A 27,713-nucleotide genomic window follows, 5' to 3' on the forward strand; every position below is an offset into this window, starting at 1 on the left:
AAATACACAATCAATACTGGTTACAATATGATAATAATGCCTGTTCTAAAATTCCACCAGTAAGACATTATACGTTTTGAGGCCATATTTAATATGAGGAACAGACACGACACAGTAACTTTGATTTGTGTTTCTTTAAGAATCCTTTAGTTTGCCTGTAGACATAGACGTGCATTATAGAAATGCATGATTGTACCGTCAGTCCAGATGTATTTTGTACAATTCATGTCTAGAGGAAATTTGTGATGGTCGTAAACATTAGCTGCTCTAAACAGATTATGCTCATCATCTTACAGCTGCATATGTTCAAATCATGTCACAGAGTGAATCAGGGGAAGAATGGCTGCCCTTTGAAATTTGGTAATTACTAGCTAAGCAATAAACAGGGGAAGGAATGGAAAGGTGGCTTTCAGAAATCTAGACATAATATTGTTAATTAATTATTCACATTTGGCAGAAACACTAGAACTATTTGCAGTACAAGCAGCGTGAGTATTGAGATGAGACCTTCTTAGTACTGGACAGCTGGATTTAGGGCATGCTGGTGCATGTTGGTATAATTCTCTTAATTAATCATGGGTGTGTTTTGGGTGTAACGTGAAATACACCAATCAGGGTGCCGGTTGTCTTTCCCTTTAAGAGCCAGGTGTGCTCTGACTTTGGCACATTCATATCTTAACAGCGTGGTGCTTTTGAGCATCTCAGCAGACAATACTGGCCTTCGCGTTCCTGCTGTGAAGGTGCACCAACAGCTTATTTAAGGGAACAGAATTGTTATTTTATTCTTTTTTCTGTTTATTGTTAATGTAAAGCTTTTTTTATGTGTAATGAGCAGGAGTGTAAGTGCACTAGGGTTTTAATCGGTCAGTGCCAAAATATAAACACACCAGGAATTGACCTAAACACAACTCACTTCCAGACCACCAAGCCCATCAGTGTAGATATATTCCTAATCTCTCTAATCTCTTTAAGGGCGCAGATGTAAGACGTGAAAATTGACTGTTAACATGGTGTAAGATAGCAATGAGCATTGTGACGTGCTTTGCACAGGGTGTAAGATTGGGCCTTATATCTTTTCCTATCACTATATAACTAAATAAAAGCTGCTTGATGATACTGTTATTGATGGATGTGATACAGTAGTTTCTAACTACATGTTTAGCAGAGAATCTGGAAGAAAAATATGGAAAAAATACTGTATACTACTAATGGACCATTCTTTCATTTGTGGAACAATATCACTGATCGCTGATCATCTTTAAGTATGATTGGTTGATCGCTGATACCAATGGGCTGAGGGTGGGCCAAGATGTTATTACATTGACTTTTCTAGATTAACGTGATGATGCGTCATTGAGCAGGGCTTCTGTAATATTTTGTGCATTGTGTCTCAAAGTGAAATCATGTTTTTAAAGAAAAAGAAAAGTGGTCAACAAAACACGATTTAGGCAAGGGATTCAATTAAACAGTAAATATACCTCATAACCAAGCCATTCTGTAACCTTGCTTTTATTTCTCCACAAAACACCCCCCCTCCAATAGCTGATGTAAAACCATGTGAACTCTAATAGCATTCAGCAAAGGTTCTGTATTAACTCAAAGATGTATTCCATCAGTTCCTTAAAGTTCCAGTATAATTAAATAGTTAAACTCTCAACACTACAAAACATCATTCATAGGGGTTTGATATGAAATGCTCAATTTTAAAAGAGACACTCAGAGTCTGAGAACTGTACAGTAATCACACACATCTGAAGAATTTAAATAACTTTAAGCATTATGTTACAACTAGTTCTAATGTAAAACAGTTGGTGGAATCTCGTTTTAAATCAGTAAACTGAAGTTTACAGTGATTCTGTGAGATTATATCAAACGAGAGAGCCTGTGGTTATCAAAGAGTGAACAAATTAAGGATAATTTACAACCAAATGGTCAAATATTTCCAAATGGCATTCCTTTTGTTGGTAGCTCTGCTGCATGGTGTGACACTATTGCTGCCTACACTCTCAGTACATTCCACAGTAATACTCTAGTAGTAATCCTGTGTGTCCATGGAGCCCAGTATCAGCATGTGCTTCTTGTTCCTTCATAAAGAACAAGAAGAAAACTGCTGGCTTTATTCTCGCCGAGCCAGATTTTGGATGTAAAACTTACAAAGGACACATTGATCTGTTTGGCCTATATGTCACAAAGACTTTCATTTAGAGACTATTTCATGACTCTCGAACAGAAAACAGATATTTAAGAAGTCAAGGAATGCATAAAGCTCAATTTGATTTCCTCTGAACCATTCATGCTTTTGGATCTAATTCCTAAAATGTAGAATGCACGCTCAATTATTAGAGATATGAATTAGATTTTAAGTTATCACATTGTGTTCATTGCTTAACATGTTGTACAGTGCTGGGCTTGAACTCTGTTCTCCTGTCTTGGGCATTTACAAAACACAACCCTGCTCGAAAAGTTTACTGTAGCTGAAGACCACTGTCACTCTTGCTGGTAACTGGTTTTGGATGGTCTAATCTTGTCTTTGATGGTCAATGTGGATTAAATTATGGTCACTAAGTTGGACATTGGTACCCAATGCTGGTTGACTGGATTGAGGATGCTGGTTGACCAGCTTGGTGATGATGGTCATGCTGATTGATCTGCTCAAACTGTGTGGTCAAGTTTGGTTGTTTAGCTTGGTCAAGTGGATCATGGTATTGGATCAGTTCAACCATCAAACTCAACAAAACATTCATTATGTTGGTCCAAAACTTAGCTGGTCAACCAGCTTGAATAGATTAACCAGCTTGAACTTTGGGAATAGAGCACTTCAAAAACTAACTCTTGAAAAGTGCTTTAAAACACAAATTAATTATGTGTAAAAAATGTAAAACTTTTTATCTTTCCACTATTTTTTTAGTCCAAACAAATAGTGGTTTATGAATATTAATTTTTGGTATCGTTATACAATATTGAGGTATTGGTGTATTATTATTTTATTACAGTTTATCGCTTCTAATACTGAAACTGCTGTGAAAAACATTATTAAACCATTAAACGTCCCATTTTACGTCTATACCATGCAGCTCCGCCTCAAAGCCTCACTTGGGTTTGAGTTAGAAATGCTGTGAAAATGCTGTACGTTGAAGCTCCAGAGGGACATAAAGCATTGTTCTTTTATGTGGAAAAGATGAAAGACGAAAGAGCAGCACGAAAGCTACACAATGTGTAAAGCCCAAACAATGAATAAAAGAGTGGCCAGTTCAAGTTTTATGGCTGAACAGTTGATGATGAATGCAGATGATGAGAAGCTATTGTGCTTTATCCTGTTCCAACCCTCCCACATGCCCCAAAATCACCTTTTCCACCACTTCTACACTAACATTTTCCATGCCTGAAACAATCCACTAATTACCTTCTCACCATTATAGAAAGTCCTGTGCAAAAGTCAAGTCCAAGGCCTGAGTGGATTTCAGCGTATGCAGGTTTGCGCTAGCTAACACATTAGATTCACTGGTTGGAGGTTAATAAGGTGCAATCTCATTAACAATATAGAAAATATATCACAATTATTCTGTTTTCTGTTTTCATTCTATAGTCATAGAAAACTTTGGAAATATAGAAAATCTGAAAAACCCTAAAAAGAACCGTCACAGTGCATCTTCATGTGAACACATGAACAAAGCTAAGCTTTGCAAAGCTCATTCAAGTTGTTTAGCCCGTCTCCTTCTCCAAGGCTTTTCCCCAAAGTCAACTCTCAGCTCGTTCTGAAGGCTCCATATGGAGATCATCTACAGAAATATTTCACAAATGGGGTTTTTAGTGAATTCATACATCTTCCTGACTCATCCACATAATCCATATTGGGCACGGCTACAGTTACAGATAGCTAGTAAAGTGCCTCTTAAGAGAAATCTCAGAGAGAAATCTCAGAGATCTCACATCTGTCCACCTCTCAGGTGTGAAGATTCCAAGTGCAAAGGATGAAAAACTGAAGCTCTTTAGTGTCCTACAGCTGTAAGTTAACTCCTTAAATATGTGACAGCCCGAACAAGCTCACAACCTGCTGCACGTGTACGGCATGATAAAAACCAGTTGTAGTCTGAACTACAGCACATGTTTCTGGTCATTGGTGGAAGGTAAAAAAAACAGGCTTTGTGCGTAAAGCTGTGTCTAAACCAGACGGCACAGAAATCACTAGCAGACAAACAAATGGTGGTGAAACAAAAAAGTGGAATGCCTCAGATGTTTTATTATTGTTTTCAGACTTTTTGCAATCATAAAACATCAGAACCACAGAACAGGGATTGAATGAGAAAGCGTCGGGATAAGAACAACCGTGGATAACACCACCGTCTGTCAGTGAGCTACAATGTGGGAGATTGGGTTCAATTCCAGGTCTGGGTAACTATGCTGTGCTACACCAATAAGAGTCATTGGGCAAGACTCCTAACAATACATTGGCGCACCATTGTAATAGGAATAACCTTGTAAGTCACTTTGGATAAAAGCATAAATGTAAATCCACATAAATCCACATAAAGAGATGAGTGTAAACGCACCCAATACATATTTAAGCTTTTACAAATCCTGTAAGAGCCAAACAGAAATTAAATTAAATTAATATTGTTAGTTTCTGTTTCTCAATTAATCTTGATAATTTCTACTGCATCAATTATGATGCATGCATTAATTGCATCCACACGTTGAAGCATTTGGCTTACTATTAGTGTAAAGAACTTTTACACATGAGCGCGAAAAAAAAGGAAAAAGAGATTGAAAAAGAACATTGTATAAGTGCATATTTCAGTATAAAATTGATCAGACATTTACTCTATAAACTCTGATTTTGCTCAATTGCTTCATATGAACCCATTTATTTTGGACTCACTTCAAGTGCGTATTCTCCTCTCTAGAGGTTAACTGGCGTAGCATTGTTAGTTCTTGTGTGTGTTTAGTTTTGGTGTGTTCTCATGATAATTATTTTTGGAGAGCAGCTGGGTGATTATGTGATTTCCCACTAGGGGTGTGTTATATCGTATCGTACGCGATAATATGACCAACATTTTTGAATATCATGAATGATATTATACCCTAAAAATATTGTGCCATATCACCCACCCCCACATATTAAATCAGGGTACTAATTTTTTTAATTAATTTATTATTTTTTATTTATTATTTTTTTTTTTTTACTTTTTTTTCTGTTCTAAGCAAAAGTTTTTTACTGTTCTAAATTTAAACTGTTCTCTGACAGATTAAATCTGTCCAGTAGCATTTATTACATTCTGGATCATTGACTTCTATTGCAAATCTTATCAAATTCTTGCATTTTTTAATATCTCAGGTAGGGGTGTAAAATAAATCATATACAATAATAAAATTACATTTTCATTTGGTTGCAGTAGTGTATTCTTGAAAAAAAAAAAACTAATTTAAAACTAATTTATAATTTATCGCGAAAATGCCATGAAATATCGTGATAATATTTTAGGGCCATATCGCCCACCCCTATTTCCCACTATGAAATATTGTGTAATTTGTGACCGTGTTTTGCTTATCAGTCATGTAGTTTGAACAGCACAACAATTTATAACTCAAAAAATCTTCCAGTGTGAACCTCACATAAGACGCATTAGAAATTCAACGAGTGTAGCTTGTTCAGTGCCACAGCTGGAGGGACTCACATATCAGTTTTTTAAAAGGCAACACCCCGCATCCCATGCTTTGTCTTATCTAGGGAGTGAGCAGAGGCAGAAAGGTTTATGGTTTTTATATTAATAGGAATCATCTCAGCAGGCAGAGGCATGTCTCTCTCTCTTCTCAGAGTAAAATAAATTACCTCTCTTCCTTTTCCAGACTTAACCGTTTGCATCCTCTTCAGATTCTTTCACAGATTGTATTCATGCTCTGTTAGCCAATACTCTCTCTTATTAGAGACAAAGAAGGCTTGGGGGAAAACTGAAGGACTTTCCAGTTCTGGCTCTGGATGATCCATGAACCGGTGTCTGATTATGGAGCTGATTTACTGGACCTTAGTGGACTTCGCATTAGAACAGAACACTATATTCCCTTCAATAGCTGTCTGGTTTTTAAATCTCACAAACAAACTCAACACCCCACAGACCTGAGAGTAGGGTGGTATTCACCTTTTTCATACTGTCAGATTGAGTCATATGGAAAAACAATCTAATTTGTAAATGTTTAGACATCATTACTTTATTAGATTGTATGACCAGAGTTGGACACTAAATGTAACAGGTCATGCAGTGTTTGGATGGTAGGCGGCCAACTCCGCCAGGCAGTTATTTCCAGTCATGAGAAACTAGTGTCCTATTTGTTTGAATGGGAAAGAAACTGAAGGTCAAATTCCTGTTTGAGAAACTTATTTTACAGCACCGATAAATACTTGCCTCAATAAAGCACAAACAACATGATTAAGCAGCTTGTTATGTCAGCTGCACTTGCGCAGATCTCCATATCGAAGGAAGGGGGGGGAGCAGGGATCCCTACTACTGACACTGCACTACACTGGCGATCCTGAAGGGTGGGATATTATCTCTAAAAAGGCTCAATGATTAGCATTACTGGAAATCCCATTCATACTGTAGTCAGTGGATGATCTCCTCAATAATAACATCTCTGGCTAGGCCAAGATAATTTAGCTAGCAGTGCTTAAGTGTTTAAGCTAACTGAGGATCACAATTACTTAAAAAATCAACCAATCACTCACTTTAGAGGATAAATGTAGCCAGTGATCGACCTCACTCACAAGATAACAGCTTATACAGCAACATATACAGGTGTGGGTGTTCCCAAGTCACTGTCTTCATGTAGTTGTAACACTTCAGGATCAATTTACTGTATCAATATACTGGTGTATATTATAGGATGTATGGCGTGTCAGTGTAATTGCAAATAAAATCCAATACGTTTTGGTCCGGTCGCTGTAGCATCACTGGCATGCATGTCTGTTGAGCAATTTCATGATTGCAGCTGTTTCCACACTATCCTTTGACGTGGTCTTTCACAACCATGTCTTTCCCACAGCTTTGCAACAGGTTTGGAAGGCCAATGTTCCCCAACATCGCCCCCACCCACCCCCTCAATAGCTGTCAGCTCTAGTTTTATGACAATTAAAAGTTCAAGTCATGGAACGTTGTGGTGTATAGTCTTTAGTGTGTAGTGTACGTTGTTTAGTCTGTGTCAATATAACAGCTATTCTCACAGAATGCAGTGTAGAACAGTCTCTTTACTCGAGGTTGAGTGTGTGGGATTGTGTTTGTAAATGGTCTGTTGTGTGTATCTCTGACGTAAGCACATTCTAACCGTATTTACATGACCGGGTCTAATGACACAGCGATGATTCGTGAGGCGATTCAAAACACTACAAGTTTACATAGCTTGGTGGGGACCCGTGTAGAAAAAAAGTATATATATACATAAATTATGTTGAAATAGGTTTGTACTTAAGCTGTATTATTTTGGAACCACTAATTTGTATTTAATTAAATTGTATTTAAGGTAAATTTGTGTGAGCTATCCATCCAAATATAGATTTAACATCATATTAATTTTGAGGATTGTACATAAACTGGTAAAAATCATAATAAAAAGCCCAATATCTCACTGCATTGCAAACATCAGCTTTTAAAGTTCTGTAACCTACACTTAACTAACTAAAGTAAACTTTTAACACATAAAGGGCCCTATTTTAGCATGTCTATAGTATATATGTTGTAGAGTGAGGGTGCAAAAACAGCTCGGAATGTGCAAAAAGCGTTTTCTAACTTTCTTTATTAATCATGGGTGTGCTTTGGGCGTAAAGTGAAATGAACCAATCAGTGTGTCACTTGCCCATCGTTCCCTTTAAGAGCCAGGTGAGCTCTGACTTTGGCGCATTCGTATCTTAACAGCGCGTTAACAGTGTGTCTTAGCAGAGGATACTGACCTGCGCTTTCATGCTGTGAAGATACATCAGCAGCTCATTTAAGGGAACAGCAATGTTATTTTATCCTTTTTAATCTGTTTATTGTTGAGTTAAAAGTCTGTGTATATGTTTAACAAGTGGGGGTGTACAAGCACTGGGAGCACCTATAGGAATGTACTCTGATGATTGACTGTTGTGTAGGTTTATTTCAATAAGTAGTGCACCTGTGTTTTCCACCACCAAGATAGCAACACGCCACAGTATTACCTAAACACACCTCATTTTCACAGCATCGCCATGTGCCCTGTGCAGAGTGTGCGATAGGGCCCAAAAGGTTAATTAGCATAGGTTTGAAATCAATGTTTTGCTAGCAAAATTCACTAAAGTACAGTTTTATTGCAGAAATATCGTTCCTATGATATATTTAGTTAAAAGTAAAGTTTTATCATAAAAAATGCACAGTTATAACCATACAATGATATATACTAAGTATATATATTCTTAAGTACATTACCAGTACAAAATTAGCACAGCCAAAAAAATGCATTTTCTAAGTATACTGAAATACAGATTAAGTAGGAAAAAATTTAAATGTAAGGAGAAAAGTGTACATTAATTATTCCCCATTTATTAAATATACAACTTTTTCACAATGGAAAGCCATTAAATACTGTCTTATCGTTGTAATTTCAGCACAAATATTTTCAGAAACTTCAACACAAAAGAAACAACAGTCATGTTTGGATGTCACTGTTGGTTCCTGTGGTCAAACACGGCTTGAGTCATCCTGTTCACAGCGTTCGCTACAGTCATGGCTATGATTGGCTAAACCACAGAGACACAACTTCTCCAGCCTCTTCCACGGTATTGTCCCGACTCTGAGACCACAGCCTCAGCCAAGCCAGATGACAGGTGTCTGGCACAGACCGACTTCCAGACGCTGAGCTCCCCTCCACCACTGGAAAGTTCGTGAGAGCTGGTCAAAAAACACAGACTGCCTTTATACAATGAAGCGTCAGACTGAGGCCTGATTGTGTGACATTAAACCACAGAAGACGGAGGGATTGCAGCAGATGTACCAGCATGCTCTGGTGCCAAGAAAACGACCACAAGCAGAAGCAAAGTTAACACAAAGATAACACAACCTGACCAACGGGAGTGGATCTGAGATGATTTAAACCTTTGAAACGTTGGGGGTTGACCTGAGAGGCATTGAGCATTCCAGAGCACACTATAATATATATAACATTCTCAGAGCGAACAGAGCCTGGAAGTCCTGTAACTGGAATTTAAAGCACCAGAGAGAATATGTTGAGAGCTTATGCTCTCGTCATGTGGGAAAGGGACATCCTGAGGAATTCAGAAGGCCTCGGAAGGCTTCTAACACTACCAAACATGGACGTGCTGTTGTTTTCTGCCATTTTAACACAGATTCCAAGCAGTGTAGCCTGGTTCTGTGGCATTTGTTCATCCTAACACTCCATTAATCTGTCTCTATTTGCTAAAAATACAAATTGTTGAAAGATTTTAGAAATACAGAGGGACAGGGGGCTGTCTAGGTGTTTCTTGCCACTAATAGACTATTTGTTTGAATGGGGAGAGAAATTGAAGGTCAAGTTACTGATTCTGAACAGTTTGTATAGTTTGACTCAATAATGCATAAACATGATTTTTAGCTTGTTATTGTAGCTGCACTTGCGCAGATCTCCACATCAAGGGGAGGAGGGGTTACCTACTACTGACTTCTTGCCACTACTACACTATTTGTTTGAATGGGGAGAAAATGTGAAGGTCAAATTACTGATGAACAAATTCTAAACTTGTTTGTAGCTTTTGTTTCAATAATGCACAAACATGATTTTCCGGCTTGTATTTTAGCTGCGTTTGAAGAGAGATCTCCACATCAAGGGAAGGAGGGCTAACCTACCACTGACTTCTTGCCAATAATAAACTATTTGTTTAGATGGGGAAAGAAATTGAAGGTCAAATTACTGATACTAAACAGTTTTTAGAGTTTGACTTAATAGAGCACAAACATGATTTTTCAGCTTGTTATTTCTGCTGCACTTGCACAGATCTCCACATCAAGGGGAGGAGGGTTAACCCACTACTGACTTCTTGCCACTAATAGACTATTTGTTTAGATGGGGAGAGAAACTGAAGATCAAATTACTAATGAACAAATTCTGAACAGTTTGTAGAGTTTGTCTCAATAATGCATAAACATGATTTTTCAGCTTGTTATTTTAGCTGCACTTGCACAGATCTCCACATCAAGGAGATTTCTTGCCGCTAATACTAAAACTAATTGAAAGATTTGCATGTAATATTAGAGATAATATAAATGTATAGGTGTCCAAGGGTGCTATCCAATGAAAAACTACTCAAATTTAAGAGCATTTCTATTGGGCTGTTCATTCAGATTTATTAACATACAGAAATATGATGGAAAAAAAAATTCTAAAAATAAAGAGCAGCGATACATATGGTATGTAATCTATAGAAGGAGGCTATTACTTTGAAAAAGACAAAGTCTAAAAGGGAGAACAACTTGCTGCTGCCGTCGCTGCTGTTAGGTTCTCATCAAAGGCCTCTCTCTGAGTCAGTCATGCGGTTAAATTGCAGACTCAGTTTACATAAACAACCTTCTCTTCCCTCACCCTGCCTGTCTGCACTCCTCACGCTCATTTATATTACAAAAATGCTATTTAATATCCAGCATTTTGTATTATCCTATTATTCTATCTGTTTGTGGCTATTGCTAAATTAGTAAATTTGACTAATTCGCTGGTCTATGTGTAATTTAATACAGCGTTCTGTACCAAGCTTCTCATTTGGATTCAATACGTCTGCTTTTGGTCTGGGGGTCTCATGATTGGGATAACTCAAAGCTTTCTGAACTCTGACCTTCTGCCCTGTGCCTGTTCACCCCTGGCCTCGGCTGTGATCCTATCTGGGACAGAGGTTTGACCCCTGCTAAGTGTCAAAGGGGAGCACTGATAGAAAAGCTGCAGGACAAGGACCCTTGTCATGTACAAGACCCCACAGAAAATCGAGATCCTACCAAACTGAGGACTTCAAAGAGGTTGTCTCATCTATCTTTCTGAGTGTGAATGTCTGGGACATCACGAAATTAACTGTGTCATTTTCACATTAACCCTTTAAAAGGCTGCAGTTACTTTTATGTACTGGAGTACTTTACAATTTTTGTTTTCATCTACCATTTAAATATGTAATTTCGCACATAATAATGTAATTACATATCTGATTTTCTGTCATGAAAACGCATGCTTGCATGAGAACACTAGCCTTGTATGATGTGATAGTAGCTCATAAAAAGAGGCATCAAAAACAACAAAAGAAAGAAAGAAAGAAAGAAACTAATACAAATCCCAAAGTGTAATCCCAATTTACACACAACTCCCTTTAGGAAGTTTACAAGGAAAGTCATGGAATTATGATTACTAAATCTATATTTATATATATATATATATATATATATATATATATATATATATATATATATATATATATATATATATATATTTGTAATAGAACAGTTATTACATTTATTCATGTGACCAAATCTTAAATGTAGCACTTTCTGTGTGTAGACATTCTAGTTGTATGACTTTATGATTATGTAGTTCACTATATATATATATATATATATATATATAAGGAGGAATTTGAGATTCAGACTAAAACAAAGCATTTTTTTTAAATCCTGTTTTTAGTGACCAAAAACAGTGTTTTGTGTCCAACAGGAGGACAAAACGCAGACAAAAGACTGAATTAGCACCAGTTCCACAATTCACAATTGCATCTACTCTACATTTGGTTTACATTCTTTATAAGTAGGCTTAATAGATTATTTTTCCTTTATAAAGAGAATGTCACATAATCTATTTCTGGCTATAATTGAACACTCCCTCCAACTTGCAATCAATGTTATATGAAACACAATCAAACTCTGCTAACAGTTTGTCTGGACATGTGAGTAAATAGTAATCAAAGCTGAATGCACTGCACCGCTCATACACAGCTCAACAAACCCTTTCCTTCTCTAGTATTTTTATTACTGCAGGAATGTAGGCCATCCAAAACAAGAGATAAAGCTCCATAAAACTGCAAGAAGCCAAAAGAAAGTTCCATTTCCCAGCCCTGCAGCCAATTTCCTCTGTGATGCATCCTGTTATTTTCTCCCTCCCTCTTGATCTCTGACTGACTCTCTTTCCCCCGACTCCCTCATTCTCACCAACCCTCCCCTCTCTGCCCCCAGCACACACATACTCAGCATCCTGACCGCCCCATTAAATAATACAGTACTGGAAATACTTAACACACCCTATACCTGCACTACTGCTTATACTTACAATGTCACAGCCACTTTGATTCCCCCTCGTTCATGTTCACTTCCTCTTCAACCACCTTCAGACAGCCTGGTACTGTTTTAGTTAAGTTTTTAAGTTCTTTTACCCTTATATTTATTTTATCTTTTTGTTTATCTTTTATCATTTTAGCCTTTTATTCATGTTATTTATTTCATATATTTATTTGTTTTATTACTGGGTTTATTTTGGCCTTTTACCTTTTTATTTCATTAATTTTGTCCTTTTATTTTGTATACTTTATTATTATTATATTTATTTATTTATTTATTTATTTTAATTCCATCAGTTACCTGTTTTATAATTTTGGTGTTATTTTAGACCTCTATTTCTTTAATTGTGTTTATATTTTATTATTCTAATTATTTATCTCTTTGTTTTATTGCTTTACATTTTAGCCTTTCTGTATATCCTTTTATTCTGAATTATTTTATTTCTTCTTAATTAAATCTTATATTGTTTGCTTGTTTTTATAATTTAACCTTTTTTTTTTAGTCCCTTTAATCTTTTAAAGGCTCAGCAGCATTGAAAATGAGGGTTACCTTTATTGTATTACTTGGTGAAAATAAAGGTTAATTGATTGATTGATTGATAATCCCCCCATTATACCTAACTGGTACACTGTCGCTCTTATATTGCACTCTTATATTGTCTTGTGTCTCTCGTCTCACGTATGTCTATATCTGTGACCTTGTTGTATTGTACATTTAGTGTCTATTTCATTCTTACACTCTCTATAAATTTATTTAGTCGTACTTTACTTTAATGCAATTTAAATCCTCTATATGTCCTTAAAATATGCATTACTGACAACTTAACTTAAAACTACTTGACTTGACTCTCCCTCTCTCTGATTGGTCACTCCGTGGTGGTGCTGGACAGGGCACTGAGGAGGAAACCCAACCCCAGATAAGAAGAGGTGCACAGAGACCCGGCCGGAGTGGACAGGAGCAGGGAGGCGTACCACCTGCCCTTCAAACTAGGCTTTAATGAGATGGTATGAGGGAGGAATGTGACCTGTGTGTTAGTGTGTGTGTGTGTGTGTGTGTGTGTGTTAGTGTGTGTTAGTGTGTGTGTGTGTTTGTCATATAAGCTTGTGGGCTGCCCTGTCTACTGAGGTATGTCTGAGGGAGTATGAATGAGCAGCTGGGCAGAAGATACTGAAGATATAAGAAATGATGTATCGACACATACATGATCACTCAACCTGACACCAGATAGTATGTGACGAGAAACATTGAACAGTGAAAGCGGTCATCCAGAATTCTACATCTGATCATTTACAGAATGTGCTTCTACTGAAAGAATGTATATACAGCTCTGGAAACAAATTAAGAGACCACTTTAGTTTCTGAATCAGTTTCTCTGATTTTGCTATTTATAGGTTTATGTTTGAGTAAAATGAACATTGATGTTTGTTCTATAAACTATGAAAAACCTTTCCCCCAAATTCCAAATAAAAATATTGTCATTTAGAGCATTTATTTGCAGAAAATGAGAAATGACTGAAATAACAAAACATATGCAGAGCTTTCAGACCTCAAATAATGCAAAGAAAACAAGTTGATATTTATAAAGTTTTAAGAGTTCAGAAATCAAAATTTGGTGGAATAACCCTGGTTTTTAATCACAGTTTTCATGCATCTTGACATGTTCTCCTCCACCAGTCTTACACACTGCTTTTGGATAGCTTTAAGCCACTCCTGGTGCAAAGATTCAACCAGTTCAGCTTGGTTTAATGGCTTGTGATCATTCTTCTTCCTCTTGATTATATTCTAGTAAAATGGAATTTTGGTAAAATCAAAGAAACTCATATTTTTAAAGTGGTCTCTTATTTTTTTCCAGAGCTGTATATAAGAAATTCCTAAAGAAAGAGAGCGAGAGACTGAGAGGCAGTTTAAAATGTCCATACTGTTTCAAATTAGATTTTCAATATTCATTAAAATCAATACATCTTTAGGATAATGTTGCAGACCTAACTTTAAAAATGGTGGTGGTAGCATGCACACATTTTGTAATAACTACTATTACCAAGCTCAGGTATTCTTGTTGTTCTGCTATTCTGTTTTAAAGTTTTCCCTTTTCTGAGTCTTGGTTCCTCTAGAGCTTTCTTCCATTTGATCTAAGGGAGGTTTTTCTTGCTACTGTTGCCTTTGGTTTGCTCAAAAGAGGCTTAGAACTTTGTATATCAGCATTGTGACAGCATGTATTGTAAAATCACATTATGAATAAATGTAAATAGTCATACTTTGGTCAGATTCATACTTTGGCACCTTTTTTAAAAAGTGATAAGATTTCTAAACAGATATGTTTCAAATAGAAACCCAACCACAGACTCAATATCTCCAAGTGTTCTCTGTACAGAGCGTATCTTGACCCTCTTTTACATATAATGCAAACACAGACTGCAGACTGCAGTGCTTGCTCATTCTGAAGCATCTTCTTAAGAAGCAGATAAGCATTAATAAACCACACCGATCAAGCACCCTCATCAGAATCAGCCAAGAGATTCCACAAAACCACATCAGCATCCCAGACAGAGCAGGACAAAGGCAGGAAGCTGAGGGATCAGGGTTGTCCTTGTTGGGAGAAAAGCGCTTCTAAACGACCCACATGGCTGTAAACAGAACCCAAAGAAAAGAGCTAGACCACTGTCTGATCTCAGCAGCTGAGCATGAACAGCAGTCACGTGTCAGAGGAACACTCATCCAGACACGGTTCAACCGAAGCACGTAAAACAAACATTTACTTTGAGATGAGATGAGTTTCGCCGGGGGACAGAAAATACGTAGCTACTGTCCCTCTGCTGTAGACAAAATAATGAGAATTATTACCATCAGCTGCCAAAATAGGGTTCTGCATTGAATATTATTACTGTATGCTGTATATAATGTCCAGGATCCATGTTCCACTCATTCTTTTGGTACTTATTGAGTAAAATTAGACTTACAATGAAATATAATAGAAACACTGCCAATTTCAAATGCATATAAAAACTGAATAGAAAAAGTTGAATGTTGTTAAAAGTTAGAATATTTCTATTTTATAAAAAAAAGAGTAATGGAGCGTTTTTTTTTTTTTTAACAGAGTAATATTTTTCAAAAGTTTAATTCATATTGCTTGACATACAGTGCATTGACAACAAAAAACTTTTTTATGCTCACACCAAATGTTTTCCTACAGTCCTTTACTACTACTACTACTACTACCATATACTCCACAAATGTGTGCACAGTTTTTCAAAAGCAAAGGCAATTATCTTATAAGCTATGCTCTCCCAGAACTGTCTGGTGTGTTTGTACTCCCAGAGGTGTCAGAACACTACTCATCCCTTCAAAAGACTTCTAACATTATTCTCAGATTTCAGTTGTTAAGTTTATTTCTTTATCAGTTTATATCATATTGCAGTACATGCCTTTGTTTTCCTTTAATTGCTTTTTGGTTGGATTGGTTCCTCACACGCTTTTTAAATCTCACGCTAAAGGATCTTTTTTTTTTACCACAGTAGATTGCAGTCAGATTGTTTGACTACACTTGACTATTAGATGTATTAGAAGTATAAGTATTATAATAAATGTGCACAAGAAATTGTCATTTTTTGAGCACAAATACATATTTTAAATTAAAAAAAAGTTCTAGACCTTAAATTTAATTTCTGTTTTCTTATTTGGGTCTGAATGTTCTCTGAGCATGCATTTACTCATCCTGAAAATAAAAATGATGAAGCTATATACTCAAACAGCCTGTAGTCGGTCTTATAAAAATACCAGATGAGTGTAAATAGCCCAAAACTCAAAGCTTTTTTCATGTTGCTAAAGAACTAAAGCTAAAGAACACTGCACTAACCTGTTTAGATGATTTCTGGTCTGTTGGCATGGACAAATCTAGCCGGATTCTACTATTCATGATCATAATTACTTTTACAAGACTAGAAAATGGACATTATTTTATATTCCACTTGCTGATAAACTTGCCAGGGTTAACATTACTCTGACCAATAGAAATTAGATTAGATCTAAGATTGCCTGTGCAAGAAAAACAGTACCGGTATTAATCAGTAACACATTAAAAAAAATCTCCTGTCATGCAGCCACTTTGCAGATGTGAGGTTGTGTTACGACACTGATGATATGCTTATATTCTGTTCCGTTAGCTCCACGTGCAGAGGTCCCTTGGTAATGCAGACTGAACTTCTCCACCAGCCAATAACTCATACAGTATAGCAACAGTTGCCAGATGCAGCTTCATAAACACACGGAGCAGAAAAGCGAAAGGCAAAACACCCCCTTACAAATCATCATAACGATAAGTATTGTGTTCTTTCCACGTATCTCGGAAAAACAACATCATTAAACCGGCTCATTAAAAAGATAAAGCCGATTCCCCAGAGTCGTTCTATGTCGGTACTTCATGGTAGACATTTTTGGGTTTTCACTTCTCACAGAGCTTTCCCATCTGTCTTCACTGCAGCTTCTGTTTAACAGCCTGTGCTTCCTGCACTACTGCCACTCATTTCCTGTAGGTCTCTGAAATGCCCCTCATCATCCCTTTCTGATCTTAAATCAGTGTCTCTCATGTTCTCATTCTCTACATACAGCAATACCTCAACCGGATCCTGCGAACATTCCACAGGAGACATCCTGAACATCTGAAAGCAGGGAATGTTTGTAATTTTTCATCTAGAACTGCTCTAAAAACCTCTGTATGATGCATACTGTTGATAATTTTTCAGGATAATGGTAACATACAGTTATATTGCAAGAGAGAGTGAAAGAGCGCAGAAGGATGACAGTGTGAAAGAGGGAGAAAGAGAGAGAGAGAGAGAGAGAGAGAGATAGAATGAGAGCTGTATAGGAGAAGATTTCCCTTTGGCTCCTTCATATGAGCAGCTGTAGGTCAATATGCAGGAAGTGCCTCTTTCACTTCCATCTCCCCTGGGGAAGTTCTGGAAAACTTCAGCCTCCTCTTTTCCATTTCAGAGGCATGGGAACACTCAGAGACAAATCACACGTGTGTAGGGATCTGACAAAGCACAGATAAATGCCAACAAAACAGGTGGATTTGAGGCAAAAGGTGAAGGCAAGTGAGATATGAAATCGTGTCAAAATCCATCCATTCATATGGTAACTTAATTTTTAATTTAGTTTGATGAGAGAAATGGCACAAAACCTGTTCTGTATAGTCTAAAGTGTAAGTATAGTTCACATTGCATTACATAAAATCTATGAGGTATTAAGGTACATAAGGAACAGAGAACATAAAAGAAACATTCAAGGCAAATGTAGAACATTTAGCGGGGTAAAGAAGGCAAGAAGGGTGAAATAAGTAGGGGGAGCAGGGAATGAGGTTTAAAAGTACTTAGTTTGTTAGAGGTGTTAGGAGAGTAAGTGCTCTTTGAAGAGCTCGGTCTTGAAGGTTTTTGAAGGTAGTAAGGGATGCTCCTGTTCTAATAGTGGAAGTTAGTTTGTTTCACCATTGGAAGGAACTCGGTATGAGTACAGTCTGGATTGGTTTGTGTGAAGGTTTGGTAAAGCTAGACGAAGTTCACTGGAGAAGTGCAGCGACCAGGAGGTAACATGTTATTTTAAGGGACAGCCTGGGAAAGCCTACAAGCGTGTAAGTGTTAATAATTAACTTGTAAATGCGGCTGAACACTGGTTATTGTGCTCATGGCAAGATGACATAAATTATCATGCTTTAAGAAATGCCTGATGTAGGGTAGCAGACCATTAGGACATTTTATTTCCAAGTTAACAGGAATACGTTGTAGAAGGCGTTACCAACCACAATTCACTGTGCACTGTGTGTGGTAATGATGGTGGCTAGTAGCATCTGGCTAGATTTGCTAGGCTTCATCATTTTTCTTCTGATTTGTTGAGTAAAGGCATGCTCAGAAAACATTCAGACCCAAGTAAACTACAGAAATTAAATTTAAGCGCTAGACATTAATTAATAAATATCACTGCATTGCCCATATTAGGTAAAAACTCTTTCAAGGTAAGATTGAGTCAGCTTCTTCTATATTTGTGAATGCAGGAGCTAATAAGATGCAAAACAAAGATGGAAAAAGAGTTAGATCCACAGAGAAGAATAACATGTAAGCCTGAGTTTGATATATTGGCTTCAGCCCCATGTTAACAACTCCAACCGCTCCAAATGCTCATAGCAGCCAAGCACAGCTGGATCCCTCCGCACCAAACCAGTTCTAATTCCAGTTCTAGAACTTCAACTCCCAGGAGCCCACAGCTCTAATCAGTGTTTCCTGCTCTTGCTTTTGCCTTTGCGTAATGGACCTGGATATTAAGCATCAGATCTATTGCAGGGAAACTTATGTTAACACCCCTCAAAAAAGATCACCTCCTTTACCTCAATCAGACTGTCAGACCGTGTGCAGTGTTATTTTAACCTACAGTTCAGTTCCAGGTGAAACCAAAAGGGTTATGAGGAAGGAAAATGTCAGATTTGAATTTGGCTGTTCCGTCTTTTGTGCTCGGTGATGGTTTGGAGTCAGAGACACTCAGAGTCAGTACAAACTGCTAATGATCTCCTTCTAGGAACTCAACAGGCAGAAAGGGAGAAAGGGAAGTATAATCTTTAAAAAAACAGAGGTTTCTAAATTTGTCTTGGCTAGAATATTCAGGTCACACATTTTAATATTTTAACCATTGGACCACCTTAGCTTTGATTGCTGCACGCATTCACTGTGGCGATATTTTGATAAGCTTCTGCAGTGTCACAAGATTTATTTCAATCCACTGTTGCATTATTTTATCATCAGGATCTTGCAGAATTGATGATGGTAGAGTCTGACCTCTGCACAAAGCCTTCTCCAGCACATCCCAAAGATTCTCAATGAGGTTAAGGTCTGGACTCTGGTGAACTCTCTCAATCCATGTGTGAAAATGATGATCTCATGCTCCCTGAACTCTGCTCTCTTTCACAATTCCAGCCCCATGAATCCTGGCATTGTCATCTTGGAATATGCCCGTGCTAATATCAGGGAAGAAAAAAATTAATTGATGGAATAACCTGGTCTATATTCAGTATATTCAGGTAGTCAGCTGACCTCATACTGTTGCTGAACCTAGACCTGCAGACCAACTGCAACATCAACCCATCAACACATCATTTACTTACTTAAATCCAGATGGCGAATTTTTGTTTTTGTTGGCAGATTTTTGATGGCTTTCATCAATATCTCATATCAATATCGGGATTATTTTGCATCAACTAAAATTAAGAAATACAGCTCTGGAAGCTCTGATTTAGTTTATCTTATTTTGCTTTTTATAGGTATATGTTTGAGTAAAATGAACATTGTTGTTTTATTCTAAAAATTAAAAACAAAAATATTGTCATTTAGAGCACTTATTTGCAGAAAATGAGAAATGGCTGAAATAACAAAAAATGTTCTCCTCCACCAGTCTTACACACTGCTTTTGGATCATTTTTGGTCACTCCTGTCCTGGTGCAAGAATTCAAGCAGTTCAGCTTGGTTTGATGGCTTGTGATCATCCGTCTTCATCTTGATTATATTCCAGAGGTTTTCAATTTGCTAAAATCAAAGAAATCAAAGTTCTATGTGTCAGTGTGTCAAAATGTCAGTCTGTGATCCAGTGGTACACATTCAAACATGTGTGTATGTTCTTCTACCATGGTAAAGAAAGTGGACAAAGAAGTTGTGAAGCTGTGCAGAAATCAGTAAAGCAGGGATATAAACTGCCTGATTAACAAAAAACTGGAACATTACTGTAATTATACAGTTCCTGAGATAAATCCTTATGTTTATATGAAGATCAGTATCTGAGCTGATTAATCATGAATGTTGATTTGGGACGGGTTTTGTAAATCCAGGGCACCTGCACTCTTTGGTGGTCTGTTGCTGCTTCTAATGCCCTGCAGAACCCCTGATAATATACAAACACAGCTGAGACAATCCCTGCGTCTTGGCTCACGGCTACGAACACAGTCATCTAAAAGACATTATCCATTCTCCCCTCAGGACAGCAACATGACCAGCGCTGCACGTGGACCCAGAAGACTGCAGGAGAAACTGTTCTAATTCCAGACATCCCAAATAAAGCCTGAACTGATCTAACTCTGACTGAGAGAAACTCAAAAAAATGCCATGACTGCCTTCTGTCCCTGTCCCTGTCTGCTTCAGCCAAAGCTGGACCTGCAGATACTATAGGGTAAAGAGCAGCTGAAACCTTATTGCAGACAAGGGACCGTTAAGATGACTTAACATACTATAAAAGGAAGCGAGAGAGAGGATGAGCAAACTGCCTCATTCACATCTCAGAAATCTGGTATTAACCACAACACACACACACACACACACAACTTAGTGGTTTTAGAGGTTATAGCACACAAATCCTCCCACAGACTAGAGGCAAGTTACACCAGCAAGTAGCCTATGACTGTAGGGATTTTCCCAGATCTGATCATGTGATCGGAAATCAGAAATCAATGGCCGATCATGTCATTTTCAAAGGATCATAATTAAATCGGGTGGAAAAGATCCAAATCACTTATTTATCAAAAATGTAACATTACATTATTACTCCGTGAGTTCAATATAGACTCTGTAGAACTCATGCACTAACAATCATCTGAGAATCTTCTATTTAAAAATAAATGTGATATTTTGTTAATTTCCTCCAGTAAAGCTCTTATTTAAACCCAGTAACTCAGTTAATCGTTAAAATATTATCATTTTAAAAGCATTAAACCTACCCGGATATATCAGAATATTATAATATAGTAAAAAGTCTAGTCTAAATCTAGTCTGCCAGGCCTAACAAACAACATCATACTTTTATTACTGTTTCCCTCCCAATAATCGGGGTCTTAATTATGAATAAGCACAGAATTCTTGCGTGTCATTTTTAGTCTGTGTATTTAAGAAAATATTTTAATATTTTAATAGAAATAATTTTAACATATGGCTATATAGTACTTGCTTATTTTGTGATAAAATTGGCTGTTTGGATATCGTTGTTTCAATAATAATAAAAAAATCAATAATAAAAAAAACAACTTCTTGTTTTTTTTTTCTGCATTGCCAAAGTATCGACTGGGACAATATGATCGGTACATCCCTATGTGAAAGTATAAAAAAGTCATAAGCTAATAATATAACCACATAATATATACATCGTTAGTTTAGTTGATTAAAGACACACAGCAATTGTTTTTTTGCAGACATAGAAAGTAAGAGCTAACTCTAGCTCCGCCCTGCCTCCTCCGAGCACATTGGCTGGCCAATGATGCTGCATTGGCAGCATTTTAAAATGGTATGGTGATTAAAAAAAATCATGGATAAAAATGAATATTCTCTATAAATAATCACTCAAAAAACATTTTCATATATATTTAAAATGTGTACGTTTTACACCATGTGAGAACAGCTGCATTGCTTCTTTGCAAAACTTAAAAAACAGCTGTAGAGACATTGTGTGAACATTCCAGATTGAACAAACCAATAAAAAGCATTTTCTCCTATTTTTTTGCCCCCTAAACTACTAGAACTTTAGAAACATTGTCATGCTTCCTGTTCCTTCTGCCAGCTCCCTCAGGCCCTGTCCCAATTCCCACCCTAAACTCTACACTTTAATGCACTTTAATGAAGTTGTTTAAGGGTGGGAAATAGGGGCGTAAATCCTCAAGGTGTCAGGGAGTTTAGAGCAGAATTACCTCACCTCGGGTTCTCTGGGTCATCTGTATACGACTAAAAGACCAAATAGAGTTTACCAGTTGCTGCTTTACAGTTGCTTCAATATCAGTAATATGATTTTAAATACACTACTGATATTTGCATATAGATTAATTACAATATTTGTCACTTACTGATGGTCAATAAAAGGTATGGACATCCATTGTGGGTATTTTTGGGTTCTTGAATTTTTCTTGGCCTTTAATTTTGTTATTATATTTATATAATATTAACCAAAATGGTGATATGAATTTTGCCTATATATATCAAGCCCTAATTATAATAGTATAATTTTGCTCAAATGCAGAATGGGGAATTCATCTCGATTAGTGTGAAATTAGCTTTAATTTGTGGGCATCTGGTTCATCTTTCGAATATTACAGACACAGAATTTTGTCATGTTTTTTTGCAAGTGTAAAGTAAATAAAAATGCTAATTCCCAAAATGCGAAATCTCAAACTTGTGAACAATAAAAAAAAATGCATATTAAAAAGTAAAGACTGTGTAGAGGGAAGGATATTCAGGGACGAGAGATATAGAGAGATTTGAGAAATACTACAGCAGAATTGAGCATGACGCTGTGCTGAAGCCCACATGTGCTCTGTAAGAGATTTTCCCAGGCAGATTCTATCTGGTCTGGTACACGCGGGAACACAGCAGTAAAGAAAAAATGAGGCATGAAAAGCTGCAGATATCTGTGGAATCAGACAGTGACGTCTTTAGCACCAATCCCCTGATCCTGACTGGAACCCCTGAACTTACAGTACATTCTGAAGGAGCTATCAGCACTCGTCTGCTGTAGACCAAAAACGTGTTGAAACACAGTTAATATCAACTGTTAAAGTTCATATCAACAGATCATTAAAGGGTAACTAAACACCCTGATTTTGTCTGACTCCACCCTCAGTTCAATTTTGACAAAAGCCAAAAAATGGGAGGAGTAGTTTGAGGGGGCGCTGGGTGATGTATGGGTTTAGGGGCAGAGCAGGAGGGAGAGATGATTGGGCTGAGCAGTGTGCCTTTGCCAGCGGTGAGAGGCAGATGGTTGGACGTCACCAGGGAGCAGTATTATTAATTAACTAATTTGCATATTATGAGTATCTGGGAAGAAAAGTACACAGACACATCATCCTCATCTATAGCGCAGTTGAACCTACAGTTCCCAAATATGTCCAAAATAGTTTGGATTAGTTTAAAAGTAGATTTAATTTAAAAGTAGATTAAAATAAAAATAAAACATTTACAAGAGGGCATCATATGTGTCATGTCAATACATATAATGCTTTTTATGTCATTTTAAAAACATAATATATTACACAATTGCCACATTGTATAAAAGCGAAATACAGTCATTCATACTAAGGCTACTACTAATGATCAGTTCACTCGTGAGAATTGATCGTGAGGATGGAGGAAGATTTGCTATCATTTTTTGGCATGTCTTCGCTTCCTGTTCCTGTCTTTTTTAATGCAGCGATCTGGGGAATCTATTCGTTTACTGCTCATAAGACTATTTTGAAATCAGGATGTTTTTTTTCCCAACAGATGGTCATCCTCCAGAGAGCGAGAGGCAGAGAGACAGAGAGGAGAACATGCACTAAAAAGGAAACTGTATAATGTAAATATGCAGGAGTAAGTAACACGCCTGACATCAATCTTCTTCTGCTCAGACAGAATGCCACAAAGTCACGAGAGTTCAGAGCGCGTGTTTCATCTCTCCAGCTTGTAGCTCTCAGGGAATCTTTTAATATGCAGCTAATCAAGAAGAGGAGAATGAGCAAAGGCAAGGCCAGTGGTGGTGTTTTTCCTTCCATAAATAATTTAGACATTCTAGAAGAAGGATCAGGCACATGTTGGAAAGTAAGCCAATGTAAATGTACCAAGCTAGGTCATTTCTTCTCCCCTGAGAGGGGTGACTGGCCTTTGATCTGGACTAGGAGTTCTTAGGTAAGATTTGCTTTACCTAAAGTTTATTCTTAACAAAAGAAAAAAAAACAAAAATAGAAAAAGACTAGTTTTACCGTAAATGGCTGCAAAGTATCAGCAACGACATGTCAACAACTAGGACGTTTTAGGCCTAATCCTATGGTCTTTATTTTTAAAAAATGTAGCTGAATCTATTATGTTTCATGTGCCATTTCATCTGGTAAAGAACTCAAAGGACTACTTTAGATGTAGACTCCTTAACTTTTAATAGCGGTATCTAAAGAGCTAATGTTGCAGTAGTGATGCTAGATGGTAGTCAACAAGAGTGCTAACAATGGAGTGACATAGGAAGAGACAGGTAGCTCTCATGCTAATGCTACGGCAGCAATGTTGTTGGATGGTTCTGGAAGCCAGATTGCTAAAGCAAAGGTGAATAATGCTCACTTGTTATAATGATTCAAAAAGAGTGAGTAATAACAAATTCAGTGACAATTTTGTAGAAACCTACAGCTAGTTTCTAAAGAGGAGAATCACTCAAACTGCCTGTAAGAATGAAACCCAGCTTTCATGTTCTTATACATGTTCTTGTATTTGTTTTTTGCCCCCAAGCTTTGATGGGATAGCAAATAATTCATATAGCCCCATATGTGGTTGAGTTTGACACCCCTGTTTTATGGTATCACTCAAAATAACCATTTAAAGCCCCTTTATATTATTTAATTTTTATAAAATAAAAAAAAAAACAGAAGAATTGGAATCATTCATAATCACACAATTAAAATTCCAAAATCAATGCACAAAAGCACAAAGCTTTAACACACAGTAACACAGTACCCACAAGCACAAAAAATGGAAGTTTGAAATGGTAAGAGCTGGTCTTTGGCTTCTGGGTCGTATGGGAAATAGAACAAAGGGCCAAGCATTCAGGCACATTTATGTCTGCACAGACTCTGTGCCAGTCTAGGGTCATAAGGTTTGTTGGGTCACAGCGGACATGGGCAAGACCACCTAAGGCCACTGAATAAACGCTATTCAGCAGAAATGTTCAGCAGCTCACAGGCATTCCCTTACACACTCAAATCCATAGACCCACACACAGCATTCACACCCATGTACTCAACAAAAAACACACAACAAACCATACCATTTCCATACAATTAACTTAATTAGGTCAGACAATCATGCTGAACCAGTCAACACGCAAGCATGGAGCTCCTCAGCACATGTTCTCCTCATCTGAACAATTTCACGTCCTGTCCTATTTCCTCTAATCCAACACAATGGATCTTCCCCCAATTGTCCCCCTTTTTCAGAGGGGATTATTTTGGCACATGATATAGCGCCCATTTTCCTGTTCTTATCACACACAGACATCTCCACCTCTAAATCAACGCCTTTCCTCTCATGCAAATCTGAAGGGCGCACACACACCCACACACACACACACACCCACACACACACGTACACACCCACCCTCACGTGCACTCCAAAACTTTAGGGACCACCTGGTGCCAAAAGCCCTGCTGCAGAGAGAGGGGTTTCCCAGAAAGGATGTGCACGGCTGAACACACACACACACACACACACACGCAAAAGTTTGGGCACCCCCTGTCAAAACTTCTGTGACTATTAATAGCTTAGTTTGGAAAACATGACCTGATTTCACACCTCTAAACTGGAATTCTGGACCACTCTTCCTCTGTAAACTCCTCAATGTCTCTCATATATTTGAAGGGTTTCTTCCCCTAACAGCCTTTTTTTTTTTAAGATCTCTCCACAATGTGGTGTTCAATGGGATTTAGATCCAAAGAAATATGTTTGGGGTCATTGTCCTGTTGCAAGACCCATGACCCAGGATGCACACCCAGCTTTTCTGACACTGGGTCCTACATTATATACTTCGCAAGCCAAAATCCTTTGGTAAACTTCAGATTTCATGATGCCTTGCACACAGTCAAGGCACACACTGCTAGAGGCAGCAAAACAAACCCAAAACATCTTTGAACTTCCACTGTTGGTACTGAATTATTTCCTTTGTTTGCCTCTTTCTGTTTTTGGTAAACAGTAGAAGTATGTGCTTTAGCAACAAGCTCTGTCTTGGTCTCATTTGTCCACAAGACATATTCATATTTTTTTTAGCACATTTTGGCAAACCATGGGTTGTAAAACTTCTTGATTATTCTTTACATCATGGACAAAGGACATCAAGATCTCTGGAGATGGATTTTAACCTTCAGATTGTTGATATTTTTCCACAGTTTTGGTTTTGGCTCTTCTTCAATTCTTTCTGTTCTCCATGTTAAGTGTTGCACAAACAGACACACAATGCAAAAATTGAGTCAACTTTTCTCTTCTGGCTCCAGGTGTGATTTTTATATTGTTCACACCTGTTACTCACCACAGATGAGTCTATACGAGCAACATATGCTTGAAACTGAGTTATTTAGCCATAATTTTAAAAGATGCCAATAATTTTGTCTAGCCCATTTTTGAAATTTTGTGTGAAATTGTTCAAAAAATTTTTTTAATGAGAAATACTTTTTTTTTTTTTTTTTTTTTACAATTTGGGCCATGACTTCATATCGTCATATGGCCATACATTTCAACACAATCATATAACATATACAAAACTGGTTGCATCCCAATAGTTCAAACTCAAAACTTTGTTTTAGTAACCAGTACACAATTGGAAAGCTCTACTGTCTAATATTAATCAATCTTTGTTGCCTTCTAGTCTGATAAAAACATGTCAGAAAAGAATGTACAGGGGAAAGGGTGTAAATGCCAAGTCATACGTCAAAGCCATCCTACCCATCCTCACACTCTTCTATAGAGGGACCATTGAGAGCATCCTGAGCAGCTGCATCACTGCCTGGTTTGGGACCTGCACCGTCTCTGACCGCAAGACCCTCCAGCGTATTGTGAGGACAGCTGAGAGGATCATCGGTGTCTCTCTCCCCTCCATCACGGACATTTACACCACCCGCAGCATCCGCAAAGCAACCAGCATTGTGAATGACCCCACTCATCCCTCACACGAACTGTTCTCCCTCCTGCCTTCGGGAAGAAGGTACCACAGCATCCGGTCCAGCACGACCAGATTCTGCAACAGCTTCTACCCCCAAGCCATCAGACTCCTCAACTGCAGAGACTGAACTGATGGTTTTTCTGTACATGCACACACACTCTTACCCCACTTACCCCAGAAAATGGAAAGCACTAAAAACCCTACTACCTCACTGGACTCTATTGCACACTGTGTAATAGAGGTAATTACTACCTCACTGGTCTTTTTTGCACACTTTTTGCACACTGCATAATTTGCACACTGTCTTGTTATTTATTATTCTTTGTCTGTATTGTGTTGTATTGTCTGTCTGCACTTTTGTACTGTTGCACTATTGTTCTGTCTACACTGTGTTTATGTGCACCATGGTCCCTGGAGGAACGTTGTTTCGTTTCACTGTGTACTCTGTATATAGCTGAAATGACAATAAAAAACACTTTGACTTGACTTTGACTTTGAAGCTCTAATTCCAGGACAAGGCTTTGTCCCATTGTCCAGAGAACACAGTTTTCCCGGCATTCTCCATCCATTTTCCAATCTAAGCATCAAGCAAGAGCCAAAAACCCTCCCCAACACAGGAAAAGCACATCTTGAATTCTACTCACACAAATAACCTAGGAAAGTGGTCATGCTATGATCTTCCTGTTGACGTATATTCTCCACCCAAAAAAAAAAGTTCCAAATTGCTTGTGGCTG

General features: G+C 37.5%; 1 protein-coding gene across 2 annotated transcripts in view; it reads right to left on the reverse strand.

Moving 5' to 3' along the window:
* Nucleotides 1-27,713, reverse strand: part of col4a2 (collagen, type IV, alpha 2) — a 105,352-nt gene that overhangs the window by 69,875 nt on the left and 7,764 nt on the right. The window lies entirely within an intron of this gene.

This window comes from Astyanax mexicanus, chromosome 11, assembly GCF_023375975.1.
Source record: "Astyanax mexicanus isolate ESR-SI-001 chromosome 11, AstMex3_surface, whole genome shotgun sequence".
Lineage (NCBI taxonomy): Eukaryota > Metazoa > Chordata > Actinopteri > Characiformes > Acestrorhamphidae > Astyanax > Astyanax mexicanus.